The sequence below is a fragment of the Pimephales promelas genome, chromosome 17 (assembly GCF_988280905.1).
Source record: "Pimephales promelas chromosome 17, fPimPro1.hap1.1, whole genome shotgun sequence".
NCBI classification, from domain to species: Eukaryota; Metazoa; Chordata; class Actinopteri; order Cypriniformes; family Leuciscidae; genus Pimephales; species Pimephales promelas.
Window position 1 is genome coordinate 32,805,049 of NC_142785.1, and position 11,240 is coordinate 32,816,288.

Consider the following 11,240-nt stretch of genomic DNA (forward strand, 5'->3'; position numbering starts at 1 on the left):
CCAAAAAGTCGGAGTGTTCCTTTGAATTTAGCAACAGTAGAATAAGCATGATAATAGACTTCACGCCATTAGACTATCTAAAGTTAACACTCCGCTGGGTGTTGTGGCCACATTACTTGCATAGAACGTGCATTAACTTTGGATGGTATAATGGCATGTTGTCCAATGTCCATTATCCCTTTGTTGTACCTGTTTTGTCATTTCTGTTCACCAAATCTTTTTAAATAAATAACTGTTAACAATTTTCTTATTGTCTGCAGTTGATTGCAATGTTTTAGAAAAATGGGTGTTTCTTTTAATGATGGCTAATATTAAATGATAGTGATATAGTATTTAAATTGTACAGTGAGAAACTGAATTTACAGTGCTTAACCGTTATCTACTGTTTATAGTACTGTGTTGCATACAATACATAAAAAACAGTGCTTAACGTTTTTTGTATGTAAATTAAATTGAAATTTTCTTCTACAGTAAAACAATCAATGCTGTAAATACAACCAAAATCATAATATTTCAATGTTTTTGATTTCACAGTGTTTACATAAAATACTGTGAAAAGTAAACTACCCTTACTGTAAAACGTATTCACAGTAACTTACTGGCAACGATTAGCCAGTAAGTTACTGTAAATACAACTAAAATCACAGTATTTAATTGTTTTTGAATTCACAGTATAAACATAAAATACTGTAAATGGAAGTACAGTACCCTTACTGTAAAGAGTATTCACAGTAACTTACTGGCTAATCGTTGCCAGTAAGTTACTGTAAATTTTACAGTAAATTTTTTACAGTGTGAGTAAAGTGTAGTGGTGTTAATGCTAATAGAAAACAATGCAACCTTTTAATATATATATATACATACACACAATTAATTTATGATTAATTGCATCCAATAAAAGTTTGTTTACAATAATGTATGTGTACTGTGCATAAATATTGTGTATATAAACACACATGCATTAAATATTTAAGAAAAATGTGTTATTTATATATAAAATATTTATATATAATATAAATTATGCATATATGCACGTGTATTTATATAAAAAAATTGTATAGCCTACACCACACACACACATATATAATTTATTTACTGTTTTATTTTAAAGATCTAAATTGGACACAAAATTAAATAATTCAGACACTAAAAGGCTTCATATGTCTGAATGTTTGATATTTAGTTCTGAGAAAAGCCTCTTCAGCAGATGACGATTGATTCTGGTATTTTGTTATCTAAAGCAATGGCGTTCACACACGTTTGATTGTCCTAATAGTTTTTAGATGTATCATTACAGGAGTTTAACAGCGCTTGTCATCAGTGAGGAGTGACAGGCTGTAATACTGACACACTGAACCATTAGCCCTGACAGATAGACAGGATTAGACTGCTAAAAGGATGCATTCGTGGCTTCTAAACTGTCATTTTATACCTCTGTTCTCAAGCTGTCAAGACACCGGAGCTCTCGAGGAGTTTTAACCTCGTCACATAACATCTCTCGCCATTACCGGACAGAATCCTGTTTGTGGCGTCAACAGATACGAAGGTCAGGGACGTCTCACTTTAAAGTGTGGAGATTCCCATTGTGTGCAGGTGCTTGTTATAATTGTTGCGGATCGACTCGATGTGCTAAACGGGTTATTCGATCTGCAAAATTTCTTTGAAAGAGAAGAGAAGCCCATCCGTCTTTGTTAGACGAGTGGGTTTGTTGTGTGTGACGTCACCGCGGCGCCATTTTTTAGGTATCGCTAACGTTACTGACTGTGAGCCATTTTGAAGAGATTACAAGAGTAGAGATAACAAGTAAATAACTCGCAAAACTGCCGAAGCACTAGAAAACTGAGAAAATGCCGTAGCACAATAAACTTGATAAATATGGCAGGTACCGTTTTTTTGTAGAAATTGTAATCCATTCAGAACATAGATCCATATGAGCTCAGCTGACTGCAGTAAGTTGGAGTAGGCTACTGATCCCGCATTGCTTTCTCATCCCAACATGACATCATGACTTTTGCGTAAACATACACGCCACTTTCGAGTCAGGTGGCGTGTTTTCTCTACGCATTTTGAGCTATCCGCATGTATGTCTACGCCATTAACGTCCGCGTCATTCCGCGTGTCTGTACACGCAGTCAAATCTCCAGTCATAAATGCCATTAACCCCAGTTACGGTTAAGTTTAGGGATGGGGCTGAGGTAAGTCATATCTTTTTTTACCTAGGATGGTAAGGGAACAGTCATAAATGCCATTAACCCCAGTGACGGTTAGGTTTAGGGACGGGGTTGAGGTAAGTCATATATTTATATAACGTTAAGTCAACGGCGTTCATAAACACGCTGAAAGGCGATTATGCGTCTTGATAGCACGCCAAAAATGGAAAAACGAATTGGCGTGGCATACTCACGCTGCATTGTCAACTATCTTGTTTATGGTATAAGCGCATATAACGTTACCAGTGAACAATTTAAAAACTAAACATCTCTTAAACCCGCGGACATTTCACCAAGTTACTGTATCCTTGTAAATAAATCCTGTAAAGTTAGTAACAGCAAAGATGGGTTTGCTGTATTGATGATAATGTTAAAAACGCCACATAAACAACATTAAAACTTGATTTCCAACTCAGGACTTTATACTTTTTAGTTTTTTGGTAATTATGTGTGAAATTGAGTGAAAACAAACAGTAAAGCCCGCACAGTGTATGGATGACAGAAAGCCATACAGGTTTTGAACGAGTAAATATGACAATTTTCATTTCTGCGTGAACTTCCCCTCTAAGCTGGAGTCTTAAACTCTGAGTAGACAGGATCCATTACCCGGCTGAAGATGACTTTGAGAAGACGTGTTTTTGACTGCAACATTCATCTCTATAGCAGGTGTGTCTCAGGTGTTCCTCAGCTTAGGCCTCGTCCCGTTCCCTCCATCACACGCTAACCCGATCAGGCCCGTCTCAAACTCTCAGCCTGAGCGCTGTGACCACAGACAGAAGAAGAGGGCTCGGTGACGACTCCTTTTTAAGGGTGTCTTATTAATTAGTTAAAGCTGTGGACTTTGGAGGCTGGTGAGGAATATAAGACTGAGGGATTACAGACGGACATCACTGTTATCAGCAGGTGCGCGTCCTTTAGTTCTGCCTCTCAATACATCTGACGACTCTGGCAATCTCTGCTAACACTGGAACTAATTCCTGCAGCGTGCAGCCTGACATCTGCCATATTATTGTCAGAAGAACTCTTTGAAACATTCTCATATTCGGAAGGCCCTTCACTTTTACTAATAGTCTTATGAGGATCATTTGGCTCAAAGTTTCTTCAAGGCAAGTCAGGCCAGTCAGCGGCCATCTTGGTCTAGCGGAATAGACGTGCATGGACGGGTCATTAGTGTAAATCTCCAAAAAACGTTTGATAAGATTTAGTTTAAACACAAAATAATCCGTTTTTCAGTTAATGCATGCATGTTGCGATTGGCTTTTTAACTGATTTATATTTCTTTAATCGACCACTGATATCTTTGTAATGTCTCTCTTTGACAACAGCATTTTGTTTTTAAATAATTTTTAGCTAGATCATACTGAGACTATACACTAAAAATGCTGGCCAATTTTGGGTCAAATATAGACAAATATAGATCCAGCTGTTGGTTTATATTTATAAATTGCATTTTTTAGCCTAACATTTGGATTTGTCCATATTTGACCCAAAATTGGGTTAAAACAATCCAGCATTTTTTAGAGTGTGTGTTTAAATGGGGGAAATGTTTTTTTTTTATATATATATATATATATAAAAATGAGAAAAACTAATGATGTAAACTAAAGATGAAATATTAAAGCAATATGAAGTGTGTATTTTTAGCTCAAGTAAGGAAAGGTTGAATCCCATTTTTCACCATTTTATTAGGTGTATACTCTAAAAAAAATTCAGGGTTATTTGAACCCAATTTTGGGTCAAATATGGACAAACCCAGCTGTTGGGTTAAATTTATAAAATGCATTTTTTAATCCAACAATTGGGTTTGTCCATAATTTGACCCAAAGTTGGGTTAAACAATCCAGCATTTGTGTATTTAAATTGGGGAATCCTCTCTCTCTCTCTCTCTCTCTCTCTCTCTCTCTCTATATATATATATATATATATATATATACATATATATGAGGAAAACTTATGATGTAAACTAAAGATGAAATATTAAAGCAATATGAAGTGTGTATTTTTATCTCAAGTAAGGAAAGGTTTTAGCTTTATATCCCATTTTACCTAATTTTATTAGGTATACACTAAAAAAATGTATAATAAATATATTATATTTATCTCTATCTCTACTCTAAAAAAATGCTGGGTTATTTCAATCCAAATTTGGGTCAAATATGGACAAACCGAAATGTTGGATTAAAAATGTAATTAAAAAATGTACAGTTGAAAGTGAAAGCTGAAGTTGGGTTAAAATTTTAAATTACACTTTTAACCCAACATTTGAGGTTGTCTATATTTTTCCTAATTTTGTGTTAAAACAACCCAGCATTGTGTAAACTGTAACGCACAACTTTAAAGCGCCTAGAAATGGCTCACTCGTTCAATAAAATATGCAAAAATGAAATTTAATTGGAAATATATTCGAATTTTAATAATGAGGATGAACAATGTTAGTTTACAGTTGTCACTAAATGAAGACATTCAGAATTTAAATGAATGTTATTATTCTGAACTTTAATTAATGTAATTGAACAAAGAACTTAGACCGCTCTTGTTTGTACTTTAGATCAGGAGTGTCAGTGCTGTGTGTGTGTGTGTGTGTGTGTGTGGTGTTGGTCCGAGTTGCTCGTCTCAGGTTAAGTGCATTAGCGCAGTGATGGGATTACTGTCACGCGATCTCCAGCGCTCCCACTGAATAGTCTTAGCGTGTCTCATGGGCCAGATTAGGGATTACCTGCCGGGACGCTTCCGTCAGGATTATGGGAGAGTCAGGTGAGGAGGATCACATGACTTCTTGATTTCTTGTTTATCTTTCCCTTTTTGTTCCATTTCTTTCTCGTTTGAAAGTAATCTCCTTACTTTACCTCCCTTTCTCTCCTTCTCCCGTCTTATCTGTCAGTTTAGTGGTCAGAGATTCAGAAATATGGCCAGAGTGTTGAGTCCAGTGACAATGTTAATAAGACATGTTTTCAATGTTTTCAATCTCCTAATGAATCCTTCAGACCGAGGCGTGTGTCCAACAGCTCCGGCACGCTCGTGTTAGCGCTGCATGTCTTCTCCTTTCTCTCCACGCTGGATCATGTCTGGCGTCAGAGCTGCAGTTCTCCGCTCGTCGGATTGAATGATTGAGTGTGAAGCGGCTCTGAGGCCGACGGGAGGCTGGTTTCTGATCTCTCGCTCCTTTACTCAAAATCAATGGTGGCCTGCCCTGCAAGGCCTGCTGGGACGGACGCACACCGACTCCTTCATGAGGCTTTGAAGTGAGAAACTCCTGTCTGCAAACTCTCTCGCACTCTTCGTTTCATCCGTATTTACCTTTACATTTCAGATTCAGTGTTGCTTATATCACATCAATAATGCAACATCTATCTATATTGATCTATCTATCAATCTATCTATCTATCTATATTGTTCTATCTATCCATCCATCCATCCATCCATCCATCCATCTATATACCCATCCATCTATCCATATACTGTATCATCCATCCATCCATATATCCATCCATCCATCCATCTATATATCCATCCATCCATATATCCATTCATATATCCATCCATATATCCATCCATCCATCCATCCATATATCCATCCATCCTTATATTCATCCATCCATCCATCCATCCATCCATCCATCCATATATCCATCCATCCATATATCCATTCATATATCCATCCATATATCCATCCATCCATCCATCCATATATCCATCCATCCATCCTTATATTCATCCATCCATCCATCCATTCATCCATCCATATATCCATCCATCCATCCATCCATCCATATATCCATCCATCCATCCTTATATCCATCCATCCATCCATATATCCATCCATCCATATATCCATCCATATATCCATCCATCCATCCATCCATATATCCATCCATCCATATATCCATCCATCCATCCATCCATCCATCCATATATCCATCCATCCATCCATCCATCCATCCATCCATATATCCATCCATCCATCCTTATATTCATCCATCCATCCATCCATCCATCCATCCATCCATATATCCATCCATCCATCCATCCATCCATATATCCATCCATCCATCCTTATATCCATCCATCCATCCATATATCCATCCATCCATATATCCATCCATATATCCATCCATCCATCCATCCATATATCCATCCATCCATATATCCATCCATCCATCCATCCATCCATCCATCCATATATCCATCCATCCATCCATCCATCCATCCATATATCCATCCATCCATCCATCCATCCATATGTCCATCCATCCATCCATATATCCATCCATCCATCCATATATCCATCCATCCATCCATCCATCATCTATCATTCTATATATCTATATCATTCTGTCGTTCTGCCTGTCTTTAACTTAATAATTTTATCTAATTTAATTTTAATTTAATGTTTTATTTTATAACTATTAACTTATTAATTTACTATTTTATTTTATTAACTTTATTATCTATTTTATTTTTTATAAAAAACTAACTTTTATTTATTTTTTAACTTTTATTTAACTTTTATTTAATTCATTATATTTTAGGAATTTTACATCTTATTCTATTATTTTACTAACTTATTTTAAATAACTATTTTATGTTTATTAATTATTTCATTTCATCAACTGTTTTATTTGATCAACTTTATTTTATTATGGAAAATTTTCAATTGATTTATTTATCTTTATAAACTGTAATTCGTTGACTGGTTTATTTTATCAACTTTATTTTACTGACTATTTTATTTTATTAACTTTATTTTGATTATTTTATATAATTGATTTTGTTTTTATAGGTTTAAATATTCTTGACCCATAAATTAGTTTAAAAGTTTGGCTTTTTGTTGATTTTTCCACAAGTCTGTGTGTGTGTGTGTGTGTGTGTGTGTGTTGTACTGTATCATGCTGTGGTGTTAATGAGAGTCTCGGGCTCCTGATGATGTTCGATATGTTAGTTAGTAACACTGTTGACCCGTGTGGTTTAACATGCGCTGCTTCAGGACTTCTTGGACATCAAATGGCCGAAATCTTTAAATATAATTCACCACACACACACACCCTGCTGCAGCTGACACACCATCATGATGAATGAAGGCGTGTCACAACCTGTCCACGTTCACATCTGTAATCTGAATATAGCTTTATTTTACGAGGCTGAATGCGTTTCTCTCTTTGTCACATTTTTAAAGGGATTGTGTTACTTTAGTGTCTATTTTCAGATTAAAAGAACAACATGCAATGTATAAATGCAAAAACACTAATATATCAGTGAAAATGGACTGTCAAATATAAATATGATTACAGTATTCTTTACTTATTGTACATGTCATCAGCTCATGTGGGTTTTCACTTATTCATACTTTAGTGACCCTGTTTCTAATGTTTTTATTTTCGAGAGTGAAATAGAGTTGGAGTTTGACTGCTGGAGCACAAGGCCTTTGACAGATATGCAGCTTGTCTTATATCTGATTAAGTTTGTATAATTGATTTGAAAGCTGCCATCAAGCTGAAGAGAAAGTCGTTTCAGAGGTGAAGCAAATTCTGATGAAAGTTTATGAAGAATATTCAGTCGATCGTTTCTTCTCTCCGATGAATTCCTGCTCAGTTAACTTTATTTTAGGTTAAATTTCAGGCTTATTTTTAAACATTCTGATCCACACCCTCTGAACGGACTTCCAGTAACTCCCTCACCACACACACACACACACACACACACTCAGGGCCGGTCGGCTGTGTGAAAAGGTAAATAACTTTTAAGATCTCGGGTCAAGCATGCAGTGAGGATTTAAAGCCGTGGCGTTTGTGTTGAAGCCGTTTGTCAGAGAGAAGAACATCAGCAGACACACAGATGACCTCTGAGTGACCCCACACACACACAACAGCTGCGAGTCAGATACACACACACACACAGACAACAGCTGCGAGTCAGATACACGCACACACACTCATGCACATGCACACACACACACTAACTCACTCACACACTCACTCACTCACTCACACCTACCCACACACACACACACACACACACACAAGTAAAGGATTAGTTCAGGCAAAAGTGTGTGTGCGCACACGTGTGTGTCTGTGTATGTATTTGTGTGTGTGTGCGTGCCTGTGTATCTATTTGTAAATGTGTATGTGTGTGTGTGAGAAAGTGTGAGTGTGCGCTTGTGTGAGTGTGTGGAGGAGGCGATGTCATCTTTATCCATAAGTTTTTATATATATACATATATATATATATATATATATATATATATATATTCATGTGGTTGTGACTATTGTCGATTAGGGATGAGCAACGATTAATCGCGAATAATCGCATCCAAAATAAAAGTTTGTGTTTACATAATATATGTGTGTAGTGTGTATAATTAATTTGTATATATATAAATACCCACACATGCATGTATATATTTAAAAAAAATATGTTATTAATATATCAAATATTTATATTTATATATAATATTAATTGTGAATAGATATATATAAAATATATACATGCACATATATAAATATATACATACATGTGTGGGTATTTATATACAAATTAATTATACACGCTACACACACATATATTATGTAAACACAAACTTTTATTTTGGATGCGATTAATCGTGATTAATTGTTGCCCATCCCTATTGTCGATGTGTGTATTGTCAAAGTGTGTATTGTCGATGTGTGTATTGTCGATGTGTGTATTGTCGATGTGTGTATTGTTGATGTGTGTATTATCGATGTGTGTATTGTTGATTGTCGATGTGTGTATTGTCGATTGTCGATGTGTGTATTGTTGATTGTCGATGTGTGTATTGTTGATTGTCGATGTGTGTATTGTCGATTGTCGATGTGTGTATTGTCGATTGTCGATGTGTGTATTGTCGATGTGTGTATTGTTGATGTGTGTATTGTTGATTGTCGATGTGTGTATTGTCGATGTGTGTATTGTTGATGTGTGTATTGTTGATTGTCGATGTGTGTATTGTCGATGTGTGTATTGTTGATGTGTGTATTGTTGATTGTCGATGTGTGTATTGTCGGGTGAAACATAACAGGCTCTTTGTGAATATTTGGATGCTAATCAGTATTGGTATTTGGTCATTCCAAATAAAATAATCAAATGTGTGTGTGTGTGTGTGTGTGTGTGTTCTTCAGCAGGTGAGTTCCTCACCTGTGTGTGTGTGTGTGTGTGTGTGTGTGATGGCTCATATTCTCCAGTTCAGACTCGTCTCTTCAGTCGCTGAACTGGGTCTGACCTCTGCAGGAATGTTACGCTTCAGAAATCATCCCAACACACTCATTTGCTCTCAGGAAAGATTTCTGATGATTATCAATATTGAAAACAGTTCATATTTTTGTGGAAACGGATGCATTTTATTTTCAGGATCCTGTGATGAAAGTTCAAAAGAACAGCATTCATTTATCTGAAATATAATCTTCTTTACTGTCACTTTTGATCACTTTAATGCATCACTGCTGAATAAAAGGATTAATTTCTTATTTACCCCAAACTTCTGAATGGCAGTGAAAGTGCAGAATCTGAAATACACACTTTACAATCAGAAATAACTTCTTTTTTAAAACCTTTAAATTGCATGGCTCTGTATGCTGTTTGTTTAGGAAGGCCAAAATATATTCAATATAGATTATTATATTTTTAAGCAAGAAAATTGTGTGTGTGTGTGTGTGTGTGTGTGTGAAGGACTATCACGTTTGTGTGTGTTAAGTTTACTTCCATGTGAAACAGTCAAGTGGCAGGAAGGGAAGGATTGTGATATTATCAGCAAAGGAAAGTCGCCTAAACAAGTTATTATATTTTGATTAAAAGATTACAACAGCAAACATTTATCATTATTAGTAATGGGGCGCACTTATGACTCATTTACACGCATTAAGAAAGCAAACGGTTAATTCTGATTTCATGTTGACTTTGAAAGCGCATTGAACCCACAGCATTCCTGTCAGAGGTCACGCCGAGGTCAAAGCGTCACAAACCCGAGAGTTTGCTCTTCATCGTCTCGTCGAGTAGCTTGTAAAATCTAAATCCACAGGAAATGTCGAACAGGATGCGTGTAAATCACATGACATGTTCTCCATTAATCCCACAAGCTCTCCGCGGGCAATAAAAACAGCGGTCACACACACACACACCAGGGATGAAACAAAGAGCTGTTGTGTGCAGCATCAGCTGATAAGGAAGTCTCTGTGTCATAAGAGCTTTATATAAAGCATATCTCAAATGTTTTGAGTTATGATAGGCATCAGACCACAACAGAGCGTCTTTCTTCAAACACACACACACTGTATGAGATACAGATACGGTAACCTTTGAAGATCTTATCGCGCGTGCTCTTCATTTCCTGAACACTGCAGTGTTTGCGGTGCACAGATTTAATGGCCTCGTCCCGAAACACGGCGGATGACCTCCAGACAGCTTTTGTAACATTATAAATGTCTTTACTGTCACTTTTGATCAGTTTAATGCATCCTTGCTGAATAAAAGTATTAATCTCGAACTTTAAATAACTGTTTATATGGCAATCTGAAAAAAAAGACAAAAATTACTTTATTGACAATTAACTAGACATATCCTATAGAAATACAGCTCAAATAAAACATGTTTGTGCAGAAAATTGATTGAATTTCATGAAAACCCTGTACTTCAAGTGCAATATCATATAAAATGCATTTATTTATTTTGGCTTCCAGAAGGATTGAATTTTTGAATTTTTAACAGAAAAGGCGATCCCATGATGCATTGCGTTAGCTCATCCAGAAAGAAATATTGCAAATTAAATGCATGATATTGAAAAGTGTGACTATTATTTTAGAAGCTTGAAATGGTTACTCTGGCTTTTGCTGATAATTTATTCACCCCCATGTCATCCAAGATGTCCATGTCTTTCTTTCTTCAGTCAAAAAGAAATGAAGGTTTTTGATGAAAACATTCCAGGATTTTTCTCCATATAATGGACTTCAATGGGGTCCAAACGGTTCAAGGTCAAAATGAGAGTTTCAGTGCAGCTTCAAGGGGCTTTAAACGACACCA